Source organism: Halichoerus grypus, chromosome 1, assembly GCF_964656455.1.
Source record: "Halichoerus grypus chromosome 1, mHalGry1.hap1.1, whole genome shotgun sequence".
In the NCBI taxonomy this organism is placed as follows: Eukaryota; Metazoa; Chordata; class Mammalia; order Carnivora; family Phocidae; genus Halichoerus; species Halichoerus grypus.
This window is the reverse complement of record NC_135712.1, coordinates 19,337-42,673: the sequence shown is the minus strand read 5'-3', so window position 1 is coordinate 42,673 and position 23,337 is coordinate 19,337. Positions and strand designations below refer to the sequence as shown.

General features: G+C 50.1%; 1 pseudogene; it reads left to right on the top strand.

Moving 5' to 3' along the window:
• The first annotated feature begins 1,451 nt into the window (after positions 1-1,451).
• Positions 1,452-2,379, top strand: LOC118550594 (vomeronasal type-1 receptor 1-like; annotated as a pseudogene).
• Positions 2,380-23,337: the final 20,958 nt, after the last annotated feature.

Here is a 23,337-nt window from a genome sequence, read left to right as displayed (position 1 = left end):
GAGCCTCATTAAGTGATTAACAAGCCTTTCCTTACTTCTTGGTCTATCTGTGGCATCTCCAGTCTTGACCCGTGACTTCAGGAAATACTCAAGTGGAGGGACAAGGGAGTCATGTGACACATAGGTAGGCAGTATATGACACATGTCAGTCCATGTAAGTGAACTGAATATGGAGTGAGGTTATGGTAATTCCAAGTTTTCCAGTTTTAGCAGGTCACTGGGTCCACTTGCTGGAGGTAAGAGATTTAGAATATGATGGAGGTAATCTATAACTTGGCTGTTGATTTTGATATTATGCATTTGACCATATATACCTTAATGTTTTTCAAATTAGTCAACCTTACAACAAACATAACAAAATATAATTAGTGTGAAATAAGTTTTGTTTAGCAGAATCTGTGTCATGTTTATATATGCTACAGTAATACAGCTCATAATAATACAGTAAGCTTTTGGGAAGGATATTGCACAGATGTTACTGGTATTCAATGTGCATAGAAAGACAGGAATGTTAAAATATATAGATTAAAAATTAAGTTTTTTGAAATAAAAGTGTCTCATAATATATAAAGTCTCCAGAATTGGCCAAATAGTCTCTCATTGGCTGGGCTCATTGGCTGGGCTGTTGTTGCCTTGGCAAGAGACTGTCCTTTCTCCTGCTGGGATAGTAAAAGAGTAGCTAAAGTAGTATCAAGTTGTAAGGTGCTTTTCTTCCTGTTGGGTCTGCAGCTGATGTAGAATGGTAGGGTGTTAGAGCTCCCCCCTTTGGTCCCTTGACTTCTTTTTCCTTTTTATTTATTTATTTATTTATTTATCCATTTATTTATTTATTTTCACTATTGAGAATCAATATTTTATTTTATTTTCTATATGTACGTTTATTTTTTAATTTTTTAAAATTTAATTTTATTATATTATGTTAGTCACCATACAATACATCATTAGTTTTTGATGTGTATTTTTTTATTTTTAAAAAGATTTTATTTATTCATTTGAGAGAGAGAGCACATAAGCAGGGGGATGCAGCAGAGGGAGAGGGAGAAGCAGGCTCCTGGCTGAGCAGGGATTCTGACGCGGGGCTCGATCCCAGGTCCCTGAGATCATGATCTGAGCCGAAGGCAGATGCTTAACCGACTGAGCCACCCAGGCGCCTCCCACCCCCAACTTCTTTTTAAACAAAGTTTACTTTTATTAATTTTCATAGAACACATGATATTCTCTGTCTTCATAAACATTGCATTCTGTTCCTTAACAGTTCTGTTCAGTAAGAATCTCGATGATCCCTTGGTCTGGTATAACCGTATATTTGCTGATTCTGCAGGGAGACTCCCTGAAACTCTCTAACTTACTCTTCGCTCTCAATTACTTTCAGTATTTACATTCATAATCAAATTATTTGTCTATAGGATGTACTGGACTTGGTTTAAAGATCTAAGAGAGACTGAAAGACAATGATTTCCAGTGACATAATTTTTGGGATCTTCCTTAGCTTTCTAACTTGTATTGGTTTCATGGGGAATTCTTTGTTATTTACATTATATATGTACACCTTCTTAATTCTTCCTCATAAAAAGAAGCCTGTAGATATGATTCTTGCCCACTTAACTTTGGCTAATGCCCTGACATTCATATTCAGAGGGATTCCAAATATAATGTCATCCTTTGGAATTAGGCTGGAGATGGGCAATACTGGATGTAAAATAGTGCTCTATATTCAGAGTTACCCGGAGTATTCCTCTGTGCACAACTGCCCTCCAGAGTACATTTCAGGCAGTGACTATTACTCCAAGTAATCCTAAATGAGCCTGGCTCAAATACAGAATTTCTACATTCATTCAACCCTCTTTACTTTACTTCTGGTTGATCAACATGGCCATCTATTCTGTGGTCATTATACAAACTGTGGCCAACAGGAATACCACTGGTGATGGACCTGGGTGTTATAGTGCTTATTGTAAAAACAAGGCATCTGATAGCCAGATAGCACCAATATTTCTAAGTATGGTATTCATTCGAGATTTTTTCTTTCTCTCCCTGATGACATGTAATAGTATCTACATGGTGAATATCCTTTACAGACACCACAAAACAGGTCAGAATGTTCGCAATACCATCCAGTCTTTATCACACTCTCCTGAAAACAAAGCTACCCATGTTATTCTCATATTGGTGAGCTGCTTTTTTTTCTTTTATTGGACCACCACCTTTCTTACTGTTTGTCTATTTTATACAAGTAAGAAAAAGCAGCAACTGGAGAAATTTAGTAACCTTTTATCATCATGTTACCCAATCATCTGTTCTTTCCTTCTCGTTAAAAATGAAAATAGAATTTCCAGAATAAATTTCATGAAAACAAGAATCAGAATTTTCTCTTCTTAAAGAAAATTCATTGATCATAGGAACACTCCTTAGCATTCTTCTGCACCACAGGAGTCATTTGTATGAATATACATAACATGCTTGTCAATGACATGAGTTAACTGAGTTAACAATCCAAAGAGCTATAATTAAGTTATTGTCAATTTATGAAACATTTTAGACATCAAATATAAGGTTTAGATTTTGATGTCATGTATGTAAGTTTTTAAATGTTATAAAATAATAACATATGTAAATGTAGAATGCTTTGTAACATAGGAAACATTATCATAAATTACAGAAATCAATAAACCCCCAAAAGGATAGTGGTTACTTTTTGGTGTAAGGTAACCCTAATCCTAAGCAAGGTGATGAAATATGTGTGTTTATTAAATTGTGGTGTATATTTTTATATGTGATATTTAGTTTTTTAAATAAACAGAATTATTAATATTTGCATATAAATTCAGAAATCAAATTTGCAATAATTTTTAAATTACATTTAAGATAAAGAAGGAACACTAAAAAATAAACAAGATCTCAAAACACCTAGATTATTGTCCTGAGAACTGTTGAATATAGGTGACCTGAGGTTTGAATTGAAGATAGAAAGAAGAAGGGGGCATAAAGGTCCACACCCAAGACCTGGGTATCTCCCACAGGCAGAGAAAATAAGACCGCTTGTCACAATTACACGTTATTACAAAGGCTACATGCTCGGCTTATGGCATAGTAGAATAGTGAAGATCAGATGGTTCTGGTATGTGGTTAGGAAATAAGGAGTAGGTTTGGGTTTGGGCTTAGGGTCAGGGTCTGGGGTTAGGGGTTTGGGGTCAGGGTCAGGGTTAAGTTTAAACATAACTGGCCCTCTTCCCCTCCTCCATCTCCCCGGGCCTCCAGGGTAGACAGGACTTGCCCAGGGTCACACATGAGTCCAGGATTGACCTGAAGACTAGTTTTTCTACCCTTCAGTCCTGGGCTCTAATAGAAGAGTGAAATGTCTACCTGGTCACTGAGCACAGCTCCCTGACCCCAAATCCAACCCAACCCCTGTCAAGGGTTGTGGAGGGTGTCGGAGGTCATGTATTGTTCTTTCCACTTTCCCACCTGGAAAGAGTGCTGCTGGCCCCATTCTACCTGGGCAGGTCCAGATGCCAGCACAAACCTGACCCAGGAGAGCACTCAGCAGACATGTGTGGATTTATACAGGACTGAGTGCAGGCGCCCAGCAGTCCCCATGTGCACCCTTCTTGCAGATTGGTGGGGCCTTCCTGGCACCCTTCACTTGGATGCACCGCAGTTTGCTTAAGGATTCATCTATTGAAGGACACCCTGATTTATTCAAGTTTTTAGCTATGATGAATAGAGCTACTGTGCATAATTGCATGCTAGTTTTTGTGTGGAAACAGTTTTTCAAAGCAGTTGTCTAAGTACTAGAAGTGTGATTGTTGGATATTCTGGTGAGATTTATTTAGCCTTGGAAAATCTGCCAAACTGTTTCCCAAATGGCCGTACGTGTATCCCCAGCATGAAGAAGTGTTCCTGTCATTCGTCACCCTTCAGCAACTGGTATCCTCATTTTCTGGAATTTAGCATTTCTAATAGGTGGCTACACTATCTCATTTTTGATGAAATTGGTAACTTCCTAATGATAGAGGATGTAGAGCATATTTTCGTATGCTTATTTATTATCTGTACATCTTCTTTGTCCAGGTGTCTGTTCAGATATTTACCCATTGTTAATTAGGTTATTTGTATTCTTACTGTTGAGTTCTGACAGTTTTTTTGTATATTTTGAATATAGATCTTTTATCAGATGTGTGTTTTGCAAAAATTTTCTCTCAGTTTTTGGGTTGTCTTTCTGTTCTCTGAGCAAGGTCTTTCACAGAGTAGAAGTTTTAATTTTATAAAGTTCACATTATCAATTTTTTTCTTTTCTGGATCAATGTTTGGTGCTGTGTTTTAAAACTCATCACCAGGATGCCTGGGTGGCTCAGTCGGTTAAGCATCTGCCTTCGGCTCAGGTCATGATCCCAGGGTCCTGGGACTGAGTCCGGCATCAGGCTCCTTGCTCAGTGGGGAGGCTGCTTCTTCCTCTGCCCCTCCCCCGCTTGTTCTCTCTCTTTCTCTGATCTATAAATAAATAAATCTTAAGCAAAAAAATTCATCACCAAACCCAAGGTCATGTAGATTTTTTTTTATGTTTTCTTTTTGATATTTTGATAGTTGTGTATTTTAAATTTATGTACAATTTTGAGTGAATTTTGGTGGAACTTGTAAAGGTTTTGTCTACATTTCATTTCATATCATATGGTTTCCAATTCATTGTTCCTTAAGTATTTCTGGAGAAGCTGGGATGTTGTACTCCAGTTCAGGTAGAAATTTCCAAGGTTTATTAGATTCAGCGGGATCTGGGAAGGGGACAGGTGCATCCATGAAGCTGAGCGCGCCACATCCGGCCCTGCCTCCCGCACTGCCTGCGTCGCCCGCAGGGGGCGCCCGAGCACAGCTCCCTGATCCCGGCGGGGCTTGAGTGCTCAGCGGGCCTTGTCTGCCTGCAGTAATTGGAGCCGCCCCCAGTGTGGACACTTTTGGAGGACGTGAGGCCGCGTACACGCTGACAGGAGCCCAGCCTCCTCAGGACCCTCTGTGGACACTTTGGGAGGACCTGGGGCCGCGTCCTTGCTGAGGATCTCAGCCTTCTCAGGATGGGCTGTGGAGGCTTCAGGAGGACGTGGGGCCGGGTCCACAAGGACAGGAACCTGGCCTCCTCAGGACCCGTGTGAGGCTTCGGGAGGACGTGGGGCCGCGTCCACACGGACAGGAACCCAGTCTGCTCAGGACACTCTGTGGAGGCCTGGGGAGGACATGGGGCTGTGTCCCCACTGACAGGATTTGCTGTGGAGGAGTGGATCCGCGTCCATACCGATAGGAGCCTGTCCTCCTCAGGACCCTCTGTGAAGACTTGGGGAGGACGTGGGGCTGTGTCCACGCTGACAGGGACCGGCCTCCTCAGGACTCGCTGTGGAGGCCTGGAGAGGACATAGGGCCGCGTCCACACCGACAGGACTCGCTGTGGAGGATGTGGGGCCGCGTCCACACTGACAGGAGCCCCGGCCTCCTTGGGATCCGCCGCGCGAGAAGGTGAGGAGAAGGTGAGCGGGGACAGCTGAGGGGGTCCGTGCTCACAGGACGCGCTGCGGGAGGAGAAGGTGAGGAGAAGCCGCCCGAGCGGGGACTGCCGAGGGCGCCCGTGCTCACCGGACCCCGCGGAGGAAGGGCGGTTTGCGTGGCTTTGCATGCGGTGACCTGGAGTCCGGCGCGGTGCTGTGCGCGGGGCTGTCGGGTCTCCCGTTTCCGGGTTCGGATTCGCTCCGCGGTCCGCGCGTCTGTGTGTACTCCCGCGGCTCCCTGTTCTGTTTCCTGTCACTTCGTTATGTAGTTGGGAGTCAGGGAGCGGACAGTTGGGTTGCTTCCCCCTTTTGGTTATTGTGAAAAATGCTATGAATATTTGTGTACATGTTGTTGGTTTTCTTTGAACAACTGTTTTCAGTTATTTCAGGTGTATATCTAGGAGTAGAATGGTTGAACTGTATGACAAGTCTATTTTTATCTTTTTGAGGAAATGCGAAGTATTTTACACACAGGCTGCAGAACCACTTTGCATTTCCACAAGTAAGGTTAAATGTTCCAGTTTCTTAATATCCTCGCCAAGATTTGTTATTCTCAGTTTTCTTGGTTATAGTGATTCTTGTGTAAAAGGATATGTCACTGCACTTTAAATCTGTGTTTCATAATGACTAATCCGATTTAACATGTTTTCATGTGTTACTGATCATTTTTATGTCTTCTCTGGAGAAAGGTCTATCCAAACCCTTCACTCATTTTTTAAATTGGGTTGTCCTTTATTGATGAGTTGTAAAAGCTCTTTATATATTCCGGATAACAGACTTTTATCAGACAAACAATGTGCAAATATTGTCTTCTATTTTGGGGACTGACTTTTCACTTTCAGGACAGCATCTTTTGATGCACAAAGGTTTCTAATTTTAAGGAAATTCAATTTCTGTATGTTTTCTTTCTTTGCTGTGTTTTGGTGTCAAATCTAAGAGCACTGCTAAATCCAAAGTCACAAATATTTATCCCCATTTATTTCTTTTAGAGTTTATAATTTTACCTCTTACACTTAAGCCTTTAATTCATTTTGAGTTAATGTTTTATGTGGTGTGTGGTAAGGGTCCAATTCTATTCCTCTGCATGTGGATAGCCAGTTGTCTAGTACCATTTGTGGAAAAGACCATTCTTTCCCCAATGTAATGTTGTCCACCCTGTCCACTGACAGAATTCAGTGGACCATAGATGAAGGGGTTTATTTCTGGGCTCTCAAATAAATCACACTGATCTTTGTGTATATCTCTGAGATTACCACAATGTTTTATTAAATGATGCTTTGTGTTAAGAGTTGAAATTGGGAAGTATGAGCTTCCACCTTTGATTTTCTTTTCCAAGATTGTTTTGGCTATTTTGTGATTCCCTTGATTTTCCATATAACGGTTAGGATTAGCTCGTGCGTTTCTTCTAAGACGCCCCTGAATTTTCCTAGGAAGCACACTGAAATTGCACATTGCATTATATATTATTGCTATCTTATGACTGTACATCTTTCATCACCATGGGTTGTCTTCACATTTTTGAGGGGTTCCTTTAATGTCTTTCAGAAATGTTTTACAATATTCAGTGTACAAGTTTTACACCTTGATTACATCTATTCCTAACTATTTTATTAATGTTGATGTTACCTAAAAAGGAATTATTTTCCTAAATTTCTTTTTGGATAATTCATTGCTAGGGTATACAAGTAAGAGGGATTTTTGTGTATTTTGTGATTTTTTTCTCCTGTAACATTGGTGAATTTGGTAACTAGCTCCAATCTTTTTTTTTTTTTTTTTTTTTTTTTGGTTCCTTAAGAAGCTCCAAGGGTAGGAGTTAGGGCTAGGGGTGGGGTTAGGGATTAGGGATTAGGGGTTAAGTTTAGGGGTTAGTGTTAGGGTTAGGGGTAGGGTTAAGGGTTAGGGGTAGGGTTAGCGTTGGGGTTAGAGGTAGGGTTAGGGGTTAAGTTTTAGAGGTTAGGGTTATGGTTGGGTTAGTGTTTGGTTAGGGTCAGGGTTAGGGTTTCCCTATCCTGTGCTCTTGAAAGCCCATTCTCCTCTGATAACCAGAGTGATATTTTTGGAATGTAACCTCTGAGCCTCTCTGTGGTCTGCTCCCCAACTTCCCTTCTCTCCAGCCTCTGCTCTCTCTCTTGCCCCCCTCCACTTCTGGACCACCAAAGAGTGTGTTGTGCCAGATGGGCATGTTTTGTGCCCTCTGCCCAGTGCACTCTTTTCTCCCCCTGCTTTATGTCTGGCTTGTTCTCCCATTGGCTGGGCTTGGACTTCTCCCCTGGTGACCTGAATCCTGTCAGCTGGGTATGTTTGCTTGTCCTCTATTTAAAGTGGATGTCCTCCTACTCCGTGTGAGCTACTTACTAACCTGACAGTTGTGAGGTAGGAACAGGGAAGTAGTGTGCAAAATAATCAGTCTCAGAGAGGCTCATCACACCTACCTGACAATAGCTGAGCTACTGTCCCCACAGTGGGGAGCAGTTAGCCCCCTCAAAAGGGGACCAGCCATATGAGGCAGTTGGATAAGACTTTCAACATCTTGGGTCTGGGGAGATGTAGACTTGGACCCAGAAGTTTATACTCTTGGATTCAAGGCAAGCGCCCTCTTCTTCCAGAGATCCTCTGTCCCCTTCCATGCCCACATACTGGACATGGGTGCCCCCTCCTAGGAATACCAGTGGTTTACTGAGGACCTTGTCAGCAAGATGCCGAGTAGCCTTCAACGGAGGACCCTACGGGGGTGGAGACAGCTCTGTGGGGGCCAGCAACAGCCCACTCAAAGCAAAGTGGGGCAGGTGGACAGCCCTGCTTGTTCTACCCAGTCTGTAGGGCATAGAAAGAAGGGCTGTAGCCAAAAGTGCTTAACTCCTGGCAGGTGGGGACAGGACCTGCAGAGGGTCGGCCAGGGGAGGGCACCTGTATGGTTTGCAGCTCCCTGTATGGGAGCTCAGCACAGGAGGAGTGTTCCTGGCTCCAGCATGCTGACTGTGGGGGAAGTTTCCAGCCTCTGAAGACTCAGGCTCCCCTTTTTATGATGGGGTGCTGATGGCCCCCATCTCTAGGAGCAGAAGTTAGGGAGATCCTGCCAGCAGACTCACTCAGGACAGACCAAGAGAGTGGCAGTTGCTTAAAGCAGCCCAGGGCCTGCCCCCTTGAAGAAGGTGCACATGTACACAGCCCAAATTTTGGGGTCCTGCTGCCAGCCTCTGACAGTGACCCTCTTTTAGAGAGCAGGGAAGCTCCGAGCTTCTTCTACACACCTTGCCCTGCTCATCGCTTCCAGCTGCCTGGCCCTGAGTTCTGTCCTTTCAATGAATTGGTCATCTAGGAAGTAACATGTTTCTCTGAGTTCCATGAGTCACTGGAGCAGATTATTCAAACCTGAAGAGGGGGTTGCGGGGACCTCCAATCTGTAGCCCATAGCTCGGAAACAGGGGTGACCTCTCTGCCCAGCCACTGGCTGACCACTGAGTTAACAGCACAGGGATTCAGTGGCCACACACAGCAAAGAACACAGACTTGACAAAGTTAGTTCAGAAAAGTCACTAAGCTAACAGTAGCAACTACAACGAGCAGCAATCATGAAGCCTGGCGTGGGGAAGGTCTGATGTTCAGGATGCTTCCATTATAATATTCATAATCACACCCTGGACTTGTCACTGGGGCTCAGTCCCCCGGCTGGGGGCCAGGTAGCTCCTACATGTTCCACGTGGCTCTCTCTGGCTCCCCTAGCCATGCACAGTCCTGTGCTGCTTCCCAGCAGAGGTCGGTTTTAACCAAAGCCAGGAAGATGGGATGGGTTTTCCTGACTCCCCACCCCCTGCCCCACAGTGCTGCAAGAGGGAAAAAGTTTTCCTCAACCCTCTTAAGGTCCCTGGCTGAGTCTGGAAATTGACAAAGACAGATGAACAGGAGAAAAGCAAGCAAAATGTGTTGATTGTTTTGGTGGGAGCCTCACAAGACCATGAAGGCCAGCAGAGGTGACTGGAGCAGACAGCTCTTCTACCTTTTAGACAAAGAAGCAGTAAGTGTGTGAAGAATTGACAGATGCAGGGGTTTGGACTAGGGCTCGTAAACGGTAAAGAAGTAACTAGGAAGATAAGGGTTAGTTTAACCAGGTGTGTTCGTATAGTCCCCGTGGTCCTAAATTCCTTGACTCTGGCGATAAGCACGTCATCCCTGTGGTCCGGGGAGAGAAAGTTCCACATGGGAGTATTCTGACCTGCTTCAGGGAAGAAGGGCTGATGACCGGGGGTCAGAGAGAACTTCTCGCTTCTGCTCTATGCAAAAGTTCTTTTAGCTTCTATGTTTAATTTGCCAAGGTGCCATATTTGGGGTCGTGTGTCCTGACCCTCACTGGCCTGGTGCTATACTCTCTCTCCTAGTATCCAGGACATTGGATGTGCTGCTGTGGAGACCTTCCAGCCGTGGGCTAGCCCCGTGTCCAGGGAGGCACCTGCCTCAAGGGGAGGGTTGCTAAGGGTGGCCGCCCCTCCTCAGGGAGATTGGGTGGGAGAGTGCAGATCTTACTTCGAGAAACCGACTTCATTTCCTGAAAAGGTCTACCTGACAGTGGGATCATATAGGAGTTCTATTTTTAGTATTTTGGGGAAGCTCCATCCTTTTCCCAGCATGGCTGTGCCAACCAAAGTCAATTCCGGATGATTTTTCCCTATAAACCAGAGATTTTTCAAGAACCTCTCCAGCAGAGAACATGAGGAGAACATTTTCAAGACCTTAGACTGCCCCCTCCTCTCTGCAGAGGGCTCTCTCCTGCACCAGTTGCCTCCTCCCCTGCCAGTCCCTGCCAGCCTGCAGCCTGGGAGGGTGGATACCCTGACAACCTCCAGCCCTGGGGACAGAGCCAGTGCGACGTGGTCTCCCAGCAGGTCTGAGCACCAGGCCCCCACATTGCTCACTCTCCTCCTGTGGGCTCACTGTGCCACGTCCTCCCTCACGCTCCCTGGGCCCAAGTCCTCCTCCACTCAGGGACCACTCTCTGCCCAGGCTCCACATGCTGAGACTGGGAGCAGGTCATCTGGACCTTCTGGACTTGCGCTTCTATGCCCGTGACATGGGCACAGGCCGGCCTCACAGACTGCTCAGAGGAGACCCAGCACAGGAAGATGCAGGCCGCTGCCAGGGGAGATGCCAAGTGACCCCAGAGGAAGCGCACAGGCCTTACACAAGGGACTGGGCTCATGGGGTCCAGTGTGGGATGCGGGCGCCCAGCCAAGGGGCGTGGGGGAATCCTGGTGAGGGCAGCCCTGGCGGGGGGGGGGAGGGGGAAGCCACGGAAGGGTCCCAGAAGAGGCAGGAGACAAGGAAGAGGACAGGACAGAGCTTTCCAAGGAGGTCGATGGAAGGATCAAAGGATCACAGAGACCCTTGGGAAAACTCGGAGGCCTTGGAGATGGTGGCTGAAATGCTGTCATTTGTTCAGAAAAGTTGTGTCACAACCCCCCAGTTGACCCTGGATGATTTACTCTTTGTTGGTTCTAGGATTCAGTGCGTACCTGCCATTAGAACTCACATTGCATGAAGTCTAGGATATATTTACTTTTCATCACTTTTCAGGACTAGATTTTTCTAGAGGAAGTGCTAAGCATGGGTGTCTCCATTCTTTTCTTTGTGCAACTGGCCTCTGTTTTCAGGAGCAGATTCCTGGTGCTCATCACCAGAGCTAGCCCTGAGGACTGCCCCCCATCACCTCCCACAGTGGATGTGACCATGTGGGTTGGGGGGTGCTCACTGATGAAGCCCCAGTGCTCAGTACACAGCAGGGACCCCAGATCCTGTGCTGAATGAGGGAGGATGGGAGTGAGGGAAAGAGAGAGGGAGGGATGATGGGAGAGAAGGAGGGGAGAGAGGGAGGAGGGAAGGGAGGATGGGAGGGAGGCAAGATGGGGAGAGGGAGGGGAGAGAGGGAGGAGGAAAGAGAGGGTGGGAGGGGTAGAGGGGAGGGAGGGAGGCAGGGAGGTTGGGAGGGAGGCAGGGAGGCAGGGAGGGAGGGAGTGGGGGAGGGAAGGGAGGGGTGGAGGGGAAGGAGAGAGAGGGGTGAATGAATGAGGGAGTGAATAAATGACGTAGGGAGGGAGGGAGTGAAACCACAGAAGCTGGATCCATACCTCAGGAGCCATTATTTGGGGTGAGGTCTAAGGGCATCACAGCCCGGGCCCTGGATGGTGGCTCAGGGCACGTCCAAGTGTCCTCCCAGTGCTGACCTTCCTTCTCCTGGGACCCGCTGTCATCCTGGATCCTCTCCACCTCCTCCTGAAACAATTCTCAATGTTTCCAGGAACAGGGTGGCAGGAGGGGGTCTCAGGAGGGGCTTCCCAGATTCTGTGCCCTGAATGACAACATGACAGTAGCTACGAGGTATTCTATCATGAGTACTGGGACCATGGATCCCATCCATCTCCTTGGGCATTAGCGTTGTTCCATTCCCTGCTCTCTCCAGCACCGCTGTGATGAACACTCCTGAAAATACATGTGTGAAAAACCGAGCCAGAGTTTCCGGGGGTGAGTCCGAGGCTGAGCATACCGGGTGATGGGTGCCCTGTGGCTTGGGATGGGTGCTGCTCACTGTTCTCCCAGACAGGGGTGCCCGTCACCCTTTCCTCCAGGGGACCTGCATTGGACCTCCGCTTCCTCACGTTCTTCCCAGACCAGACATCTGCCAGTCTGAGGGTGACCAGTGCTGCCTCCATAGGGTTTCCTTTGCCGGAGTCCCTCCCTGGGAGCTCCCACATCTCTGACTCCCCCCGTGCCTGTCCTCCCCTTGGACTTGCATGTGTTTGATCTCTGTCCCTGTGGAACCCTGTGACTTGGAGCATGATTTGGACCAGAGTCAGGTGAAACCTTTCTCTGGCCTTGGGTCGTGAGCAATGCTTTTGCCCATTGTGGTGTGTCTTCCAGCTTTCTGCATGTCCCTGGTTTCTGTGTGGGCCACAGGAGGAACCAGCCGTTTCCTGTCTGGGGTCAGGCTGTGGTGTCCCAGCAGGAACAGGGGTCTCAGCCCCGAAATTGTGCCCATAATTCCTAAAGTGGCCTCTATGATTACATCTGATGTGTAATCCATCGGGGATTTCGATATTGAATAAGGGAAATTTTATGACAAATAAACACAGAAGAAAACGAATCCCCTGTGAAAATAGGTGGGCAGACACAAAGGCACCTATTGCGTGATTCCACTTACAGAAACATCCAGAACAGGGAAAGGAACAGGGAGAGAAAGCAGCTTAGGGGTTTCCAGGGTCTGGGCTGGGGGAGAAATGGGCAGGGGGGGCTTCTGGTTCGGGGACTCCTTTGGGACATGAGATATTCCGCCGCAATGTTCTGTGGTGTGGTGGCACATCGTTGGGAATGTACTTAATGCTCATGATGTGTTGAATTGAAAACAAGTAATTTTATTTAAAACAAATCATAAACAGTATACAGAACATGAAAAGATAAAATAACAGTTAATATGAACCAGAGAGAAAGAACATAGGGGGAGGGGATGAAACTATCTGTCGGGGCCGGGGTCCAGCGATGGAACTAAGGGTAATTGTACAAGGAGCTCTCCCCGCAGGGCTGTGGGCTCTGGATGTGGCTCTGGGAGCCCTGCAGGAGCAGGAGCAGGAGTAGGGGCAGGGGTTAGGATAGGGGCAGGGACAGGAGCAGGGACAGGTGTAAGAGCAGGGTCAGGGTCAGGGGCAAGGGGAGGGACGGGGTCAGCAGTAGTGGCAGGTGCAGGATCCAGGGCAGGAGCAGGGTCAGGATCTAGGTCAGGGTCAGGAACAGGAGCTCAGGCAGGGGCAGGGGAAGGGGCAGCAGGTCTGGCAGGGGAAGGGACAGAAGCAGGAGCAGGAAAAGGAGCAGGAACAGGAGCTCAGGCAGGGACAGGGGAAGGGGCAGCAGGTCTGGCAGGGGTAGGGTTATGGGCAGGAGCAGGGGCAGGGACAAGAACATGAGCCCAGGAAGGGGCAGGGGAAGGGGCAGCGAGTCTGGCAGGGGCAGGGACAGGAGCAGGAGAAGGAGCAGGAATAGGAGCTCACGCAGGGGCAGGGCAAGGGGCAGTGGCTCTGGCAGGGGCAGGAGCTGGGTTGGAGCAGTGGCAGGTGCAGGATCCAGGGCAGGAGCTGGGTCAGGGGCAGGAACAGTAGCAGGAGCTGGGTCAGGGGCAGGTGCCAGTTCTTCCTGGCCCACGTCAGGCTCTCCGTGGGCGGGTGCCGGGTCACCTGCCGGCTCCTGGTCTCCTCCTGCAGTCGCTGCAGGCACCACCCCTCCCTCCAGAGCTGCCGATGGAGCTGGAGCCGGCTCTAGGTCCTCAGGTGGTGGAGCAGCTGTGAGAGGAGAAAAGCTCACCGCCGTGCCTGCTCTCTGTGGGCCTTTGCGGAGACAGAACCCAGCCCAGGGCCTCCCAGAGAAGCCACAGCCAGGAAGGAGCCCTCACGGGGACGTCTCCCCGACTGCCGTCCACCCGCTGGGTGCTCTGTGCCCGGTCGTTGCTCCTGGCCCTACACCAGCCTCTGGGGGCTCATCCCTGTGGGGCAGCACCGACCCATCCCCACACACCACAAACACCCAGCCCCAGCCTTCTCACCCTCGGGCTCGGTCTCCATGGGCTCTGGCTCCTGGACCACTGTTCGGTGACCAACCACCTGGGACGGTGGTCTGGGTGGTGGAGGTCTTGCCCGGCAATCCCCAGCACCTGTTTTTGGGGATGCCTGTGGGGTCAACCCCTCTGTCAGGGAGGAGGGCATGTCTGCCAGCCGCCTCTGGAGGTCATCCGTGACCTTCTGCAAAGACAGGGACGGGTAGCCGGCTGGAGGCATCAAAGCCCTGCCCAGCCATCGTCACTGTCCTCCTGCCCAGTCCCCCTGCTGCTCCCAGATCAGATGTAGACCTGTGTGTGCACAGCCTTGCACCCGGGATGCAGTGACCCATCTCTGCAGGGCTATCGGGATAAACCTTGGGCAGAAGGGGCAGCGCCCGCACACCCCATCCCACACAGCCAGCCTTGACCTTGAACATGACCTGCCCACTGGGTATCTGACCCCTCATCAGCCTGCTCCTGCTCAGGGTGGCCCCACCCCGCATAACCCCTCTTTACACACACACACTCACACACACACTCACACACAGACACACACAGACACACACACACAGGGAGGGCACCTGGGGCTACACAGGTCAGATTAGAGCGTGTGGGGCTGGGTGGCCAGCTCTGGGCCTCCTGGTGTCACCTTTCTGTCCTTCCGGCCAAATGGCCAGAGGCGGTGGGGAGCCCTGACACGACATCCCCAGCGGGGGACAGCGTTTGCAGGGCGCTCTTTCTTCAGCCTGCAGCCTCCGGACTTTGGGAAGCAACACCCGAACATACATTTTGTTGGAGGGTCTCCAAAGAAATGAGCTGGGCAGGGGGCTGTCTCTGGAACGTGGGTGCCTGGTTACTGGGGTTCCACATTCTGTTGGGCTCTGCTGTCAGGGAAGTGAGGTCACCACTGCCTGGGGTCCCCTTACCCAACTTCCTCCTCACACAAGAGCCCCCCGAGGGTCCCCCTCCCCCAGCTGCTCAATGCTCACCCTCCCCCCATGCCCCATCCATACAGTGACACCCACACAGCCCACCCACAGCCCCCGGGAGGCCTGGGTGCAGCCGCTGTCCCCGCTGGGGACAGAGCTGGGTTCAGACCGGGTTCCTGCGTGTGCCCAGGGCTGTGACCCAGGACAGACCCTGTGCCTCTCAGGGCGTCCCCAGTCTCCCCATCTGCACAGTGGGGTATTCTGGCTTCTACTTCTAGGGACGCCATCAGGGGTAGGACCTCTACATACATTCCGTACCTGCTATCACAGGAGGCTGGTGCACACTTGGCAATGCTAGGATGAGCCAGGGGCTGGGCTTGGCATGGAGCACAGCTCAGAGGGGTTTGGGTCTGCTCTGGGGTCCGGGCAAAGCCACCCCCCTCCTGCCTGTGTCCCAGCCCCCGTGGGAAGGTTGTAATGAACTGATTCTGACCTTGTCCTCTCACAACACAGTCTTCCAGGGGCTCTCATTAGGGTTAGGCTCAGGTCCCAGGGCCTCGTCTGTGCCCATGTGCTGGGCAGTCCCCACAGTGGCTCCCAGCATCCCCGAATCCTGGTCACACATCCCTATGGAATCCCCTCCCCTCCAGGGTGGATGGCCTGTGTGACCACAGTCTCAGGAAGAGAATGGGGCCAAATGCTGGGATGTCATTTCCAAGCTGATCGAGGAAAGTCTGTGACTTCTGGTTCCCTCTGTCCTGTGTTCATTCTCTGTCTCCTTCTCTGTCTCTCTCTGTGTCTCTCACAGGAGCAGGATCTGCAGACTCCAGGGGTGACGTGAGAAACCTCAGAAGCCTCCCTTGTCCGTGTTTCCCTCTCCTGTCCTGGTGCTCCATTCCTTCCTAAGGCCTCCTCAGCCTGACCAGAGCAGTGATTGTGGAACCTCTTCCAAATGGGGACCCTGAGGCTGCAACAAGGAGGGTCTTGACCTTGGTCCCCAGACCAGTGGTCAGTGCTCTGCCACGTTCTGCGTACCCAGGTCCTCAGCCCCCCAAGCCCCCAGGCTGTCCCCTGCTCAGAAGGACCTCGAGGGAGTATAAAGCATTTTCCCAGGACTGGGAGCACAGTGGGTCAGGGATGGAGATCAAAGGCCAAGAGGCTCTTCTACAAGCCTGTGGGACCCTAGGGACACTGCATCTCTACAGCCCAAGTGACAGAAGAGTAAGCTGAGGCCTTTTGTGCTGTAGCCCCTCTGGACTTGGGGGTAGGTATCTCTTCCTGCTTCCAAGTGCCCAGGGTGGTGATGGACACCGGAACCCAGACCCTGTCCTCTCCCAGTGCCCTGGCAACCCCCCTGGGCCCCTTGGGGACCCCTGACCATCAGCCTGGCCTGTCTCCCCTCCCCATGCAATGGATCTGGGTCCTTGCCAGGAGTTGTGATGCCCTGCCCCATGGCCCAGCTGTTTCCAACCTCTTTCTTCTTTCCCCCTTGTCACCCACCTCGCTCCCAGGGTGTCCTCCCCTTCTGACCCCCAGCTGGGCAGTCAGAGTGGTGTGTGTGTGTGTGTGTGTGTGTGCGCGCGCGCGTGTGTGTGTGTGCAGGTGCGCATGCCTCTACGTGCCCGGGGATGCCCAAGGTCATGTCCCCAGAGGGGACGGGGTGGGTAGCTATTCCCGAGGATCTGAGGGGCTCTCACCTCCGAAGTGAACCTCATGGGAGGATTGGGACTGGCCTAGGACTGGAGAGCGGCCCTGCTCCTTGGACTCTGCACCCCTCATTTGTCCTGGGACAGTCCCTGCCTCTCTTGACCCAGGTTCCCAACTGTCCCTGAGGGTTGGACATGGAAACGCTTGAATGCGGCCACTCCTCCAGGGGTAGGTGGGGGACAGGTGCACCAGGCACACAGGCCTCCCCACCGAGAGGGGCAGCAGGTGTGTCATGGCCAGGTGTGCACAGGGGACCTGCCCACAGCACCTGTAGCGTGAACCAGCCCTGCGGTGGATGTGCACGAGACCCATGGCTCCGCACCTGACTGGTCTCCCACGTTCTTTCACCACCGCCAACTGCTCTGTGGCTCCAAAGTCCACTGGGCCCCGCAACCACACCCACCCTGGGCAGCAGGCCTCAGGTGCAAGGCCAGGTGGGTTGGACATCTGGGGATGCACAGGTCACTGAATACCCCCCACCCAGCTGGCCTGGAATGCAGACCCTCTCAGGTCCAGGTAAGTGCAGGGCTGGGTCAGAGGACCTGGAGGCATCCGTGGAGGCCAACTCAGGGCAGGGAGAAGATCAGTCCACCCCTTCCCCTTCTCCTCTCCTCCTTCTGCCTTGTCTTCATGGCAGGACCCGGGACAGAGGTCCAGCCTGTGCCTGGCTGCAGCCCTGGCTGGAGTCAGAGGGGCGGGAAGGAGGCCGGGGAGGAGGGGCCCTCCAGTAGGATGCCCGAGTGTGAAGGTGGTCGTTACTGTCATCAGGGACCCCATGGGCATTCAGGGATTTCAGCCCCAGGACTCGGCCCCTTCCGCATCCTTCACCCTCCACAAGGCCCTGCATCCTCGCCAGCCCAGTCCTTGTCTGCAACCAGTCCTCCCTCCAGACCCAGGAAATCCAGCTGATCCGGGGGCTGCAAAATCATTACAAGGTGGAGCAGAGCCAGCTCAATGGGGCTTGATTCTGGGTCCTGCAGCCCCACAGTGAGGAGAGGTGAGGCCAGGCAGGAGTGGGGAGAGGGCAGAGTGAACTCTCCCTGGGTGCCATGGCTCCCCGGTCAGCGCAGACCCTGTTGTGTGCTGGCCCCTAGGGCACCCAGACTCCTGCTCCCGGGCAGGCTCCGGGAGGGAGACCAGAGTGTGGCTCCTGCTAGCTCAGACGTGTCACTCTGTGTTGTATCTACAGCCTGTCTGACGAGCTGGACTCCCCCTCCTAGTCGGCCAGCAACACCTTCAGGGCCAAGAACAGGCCATCATGAAGCTCAGGGGCCAGTGTGTGGCTGGGCAGGCAGGGAAGGGCTCGCTTTCAGCTCAGGGAGTCTCTGGCTGGGCTAGCAGGGGCTCTGGAGGGGTGGCTTTCCAGCTTCTCTGCTGACCAGCCCTGGGACTGGAGCCATTAACCTCCCCTCTCTGGGCCTTGCTCTCCTCCTCTGTGCAATGGGGTGATGCTGAATGATCCCTCCCATGGCAGGAACATGTGGAGTGCTGGTGATTGACCTAAGCTGGGCACAGAGCCTGGATTGCAGAGTGCAGTGGGGGATGGTGAGCGGTGTCGGCAGTGAGCACCCCTCTCCCCAAAAGCAATCTAGCCCTTCCATGCAGCCCCCAGGCCCCTGGCTGGGAGCCCAGGAGCAGTGGCCGACCACACTCCTGACACCAGGCCCCTGTGTGTGGCTTTTCCTCAGGAATGGGGATGTGGTGGGGACCCTGTGACACGGGGCCAGCTCCTGTCTGTGATGGAAGGAGAACACAGACTTTCCCTGGGGTCCCCCAAGGCCATGTAAGAAGGGAGGAAGCTGTCCCTAAACAGTACATTGAAATTCTGCTTCTGTTAGAACCTGAGCGTTGGGGTTTGGTTCTTTCACTTGCTGGGCTGACGAGACACACACGCTCTCCATGACTCCTCCTCAAATGAAGAGCTCTTGCAGGGTCCCAGGCGTCCTGGACCTGGGGAGGGGAGAGGCGCCAGTCCCCTCCCTGGCTCCTGAAGGAGGCCTGCCCTCCAAAAGACAGGATGGGGCCAGGGATGGAGACAGCCCCTCACTGCTCCTGAGTGTGGGGCTGACTGGGCCTTTCTCAGGCACAGCAACGCCCACTGAAGGCAGGGGGCTTCAGAAAGAACACCCTCCTGGACCCGGTCCTGCTCCAGGACGGTGGCTGCCTTCCCCAGCTCTGGAGGAAGAGGGACATCCTCTGCTTCTTTGGGCAGTGGTCCTCTGACCCACGAGCAAGCACTGAAAAGTTTCTAGTCTGCCTCTGGAAGTGCACCAGCCAGTCACTGTCCACACACGAAGATGGACAACGTGCTAAGGAAGCGCGGGAGGTGATCCTGTGCAAATGGTCTGCGGGTCGGTGGGGCTGGCTGCTTCAGGGCACCCTTTCCCTGGATAGGAATCCTCCTGGAGTCTCGTCTCCGCCCTCGGAGCTCCCTTCCTGCTGGTTTCAGGACCAAGGGAGAGACTGTGGTGTGGTTTGGAAGGCTCCACCCCAGCCTCTTTCCTTCTGCACAGATCACTGCTCCCCAGGAAGCAGGGGCTGTTGCTCCCACATGTCCTGCACAAGGCTGGTTTAAGGCACTCATTCCCTCCAAGGCCCAGCCGCTCTGGCTCCATCACATACATCGTGGCCACAGCTGCCTGGCTGGGCGAGGAGTCCAGGAGAGCTGTCCTTTCCCAGGATCAGGGTTCATATTCCTGGCCAGAGAAAGAAGTCCCATCTGTCCTCTGCTAGAGAAGGTGAATTCTTGGGCCGGGTGGCCCTCAGGTGCCTGAGGACATGGGGGTCCCCTGCAGGTCCCCTGGAGAGAAGGGTGTCGGGCACTCCTGTCTGGGAGAACAGTGAGCAGCACCCATCCCAGGCCGCAGGTGCACCCATCACCTGGCAGTGCTTGGCCTCAGACTCACCCCCGGAAACTCTGGCCCGGTTTTTCACAGATGTGTTTTCAGGAGTGTTCAGCACAGCAGTGGTGGAGAGAGCAGGGAATGGAACAACACTAATGCCCAAGGAGATGGATGGTGGCTCAGTCCGTTAAGCCGCTGACTCTTGATTTTGGCTCAGGATGTGATCTCATGGTGTGGGATCGAGCCCCATGTAGGGTCTGTGTTCAGGGGAGCGCGGGCTCACGATTCTCTCTTCCACCTCCTGCCTCTGCTACCATTCCCGTGCCACACTCTTTCTCTCTAAAATAAATTAATAAAATCTTTATAAAAATGGAATCATACAGAGTGTACTTTAAAAAAATTGTAAAAAATGTGTCATATGATCTCACTGATATGAGTAATTCTTAATCTCAGGAAACCAACTGAGGGTTGATGGAGTCGTGGGGGGCGGGAGGGATGGGGCGGCTGCGTGATAGACATTGGGGTGGGTATGTGATATGGTGAGCGCTGTAAATTGTGTAAGAGTCTTGAATCACAGACCTGTACCTCTGAAGAAAATAATACATTATATGTTAAGAAAAAAGAAGATAGTAGGCAGGGAAAAATGATGTAATGTATGGTGATTAACATAATAAAAAAAAGGAAAATTCAAGTTGTAAAAAATCATAACATTGATTTTGCCATTTTAACATTTTCAGTATAAAATCCGGTAGTGTTAAGTATATTTATACTGCTGTGATACATATCTTGAGAACATTTCATTTGCAAATCTGAAATTCTGTACCCATTATTTGTTTTTCATGTAGAAAGCATATTTATTTATTTACTTATTTATTTATGTTCAATTAGCCAACATATAGTACATCTTTATTTTTTGATGTAGTGTTCAACGACTCATTATTTGCATATAACACCCAGTGCTCATCACAACATGTCACCTTCTTAATACCTATCACCCAGATACCCCATCCCCCCACCCTCCTCCCTTCTGTAACCCTCAGTTAGGTTCCCGGAGTCCAGAGTCTCTCATGGTTTGTGTCCCTCTCTGAGTTCTTCCCATTCAGTTTTCCTTCCCTTCCGCTATGGTCCTCCATGCTATTCCTTATGTTCCACATATGCGTGAAACCATATCGTAACTGTCTTTCTCTGCTTGACTTATTTCACTTAGCATAATCCTCTCCAGTTCCATCCACGTTAATGCAAATTGTAGGTATTTATCCTTTCTGATGCCTGAGTAATCCCTTGTATATATGGACCACATCCTTATCCATTCATCTGTTGAAGGGCATCTCGGCTCCTTCCACAGTTTGGCTATCGCAGACATTGCTGCTATGAACATTGGGGTTCAGGTGCCCCTTCTTTTCACTACGTCTGTGTCTTTGGAGTAAATACCCAGTAGTGCAATTGTTAGGTAGTAGGGTAGTTGTATTTTTAACATCTTGCGGAACCTCCATACTGTTTTCCAGAGTGGCTGTACCCGCTTGCATTCCCACCAACAGTGTAAAGAGGGTTCCTCTTTCTCCACATCCTCAGAACATCTGTCATTTCCTGACTTGTTAATTTTAGCCATTCTGACCGGTGTGAGGTGGTATCTCATTGTGGTTTTGATTTGAATTTCCCTGATGGCTAGTGATGTTAAAGGTTAGTCATTTTTATGTCTTTTTTGGAGAAATGTCTGTTCATGTCTTCTGCCCATTTCTTGATTAGATTATTATTATTATTATTATTTTTTGGGTGTTGAGTTTGAGAAGTTCTTTCTAGATCTTGGGTACCAGCCCTTCATCTGTAATGTCATTTGCAAATATCTTCTCCCATTCCATGGGTTGTCTCTTAGTTTTGTTGACCGTTTCGTTTGCTGTGCAGAAGCTTTTTATCTTGATGAAGTCCCAAAGTTCATTTTTGCTTTTGTTTCCCTTGCCTTTATAGACATGTCTTGAAAGAAGTTGCTGTGGCTGATGTCAAAGAGGTGACTGTCTCTGTTCTCCTCTAGGATTTTGGTGGACTCCTGTCTCACATTGAGGTCTTTTATCCATTTTGAGTTTATCTTTGTGTAGGATGTTAGAGAATGGTCGAGTTTCAATCTTCTGCATGCGGCTGTCCAATTTTCCCAGCACCATTTATTGGAGAGACTGTCTTTTTTCCATTGGATATTCATTCCTGATCTGTCAAAGATTGGTTGACCATAGAGTTGAGGGTCCATTTCTGGGGTCTCTATTCTGTTCCATTGATCTGTGTCTTTTTGAGGCAATACTATCCTGTCACAGATTTGTAATATAGATTGAAGTCAGGCATCGTGATGCCCCCTGGTTTGGTTTTCTTTTGCAACATTTCTCTGACTATGTATCCTTGGCTGCATGTTCTCATTTAGTTCTGTGAATATGTCTTTCCAGCCCTTTCTGGCTTGCCAGGTCCCTATAGAGAGGTGTGACGTTATTCTGATGTTCCTCCCTCCGTATGTAAGAAATCTCTTCCCCCCTGGCTGCTTTCTGGATTGCTTCCTTGGTTCTAAGATTTGCAAGTTTTCCATGTTTAATTCTTTTTTTTTTTTTTTTAAGATTTTATTTATTTGACAGAGAGAGACACAGAGAGAGAGGGAACACAAGCAGGGGGAGGGGGAGAGGGAGAAGCAGGCTTCCCGCCGAGCAGGGAGCCCGATGCGGGGCTCGATCCCAGGACTCCGGGATCATGACCCGAGCCGAAGTCAGATGCTTAATGACTCAGCCACCCAGGCGCCCCTCCATGTTTAATTCTAATAGTGTATTTATGGACTACTTTGGATTTTCTCTGTATACCATCATATTAATTGTGAATAGTCACCATGATCTCCTCGATTCTTATTCTTTTTGTTTCTCTTGGGTTATAACTTTTGGGAGATTCTCCAATGCAATGTTGACTAGAGTAGCATTGTTTGAAGATTTTAATATACATTTCTCAATATCTGATAGAAAAAGCAGACAAAACATTGGTCAGACATGTGACCTAATTGACATATATGGAACATTACATAGTAAGTGCAGAATACATTATTTTCAAGTGGTCCTAGAGTATTTATCCAAATAGATGATACGTTGGGCCATGAATCAAGTCTACACATTTTAAAAGCCTGATATTAACTAGATTATACTCTTAGACCACAGGGGAATTGAGCCATAGTCATAATGAAAAGGAAACCAGGAAGTCCCTCAATGTTTAAAACTTAAATGTAACTTTGCTACATATCTTAAGGGTCAGAGAGGGAATCACAATGGAAATTCTCAATCTTTTGTACATCAGAGCTCACAGACAATGGCATTCTATCCGTGAAGAGCACTATAAATAAGGTAGACAGGAGTTGAGCCTTAAGTCCAAGTTCTGCCTGCCTCACCACACCTGGCAGCCTTGGCCTGTGGTCGCCCCCAGCTGCCCTTTCTGGTGGCCCTGAGCTAAGGGGGACAACATAGCCATATGGAAATGGGAATCTCCCCACTCCTAGTGATGACGGTGTCTCCCACCCAAGCTGCCCTTTCTGGTGGCCCTGAGCTAAGGGGGACAACATAGCCATATGGAAATGGGAAGCTCTACACTCCTAGTGATGATGGTGTCTTCCAGCCAAGCTGCCCTTTCTGGTGGCCCTGAGCTAAGAGGGACAACATGGCCATATGGAAATGGGAAGCTCCACACCCTTAGTGACGATGGTGCTGTTGTATTGTCCTCACTAGTCCAACAACATGATTTCT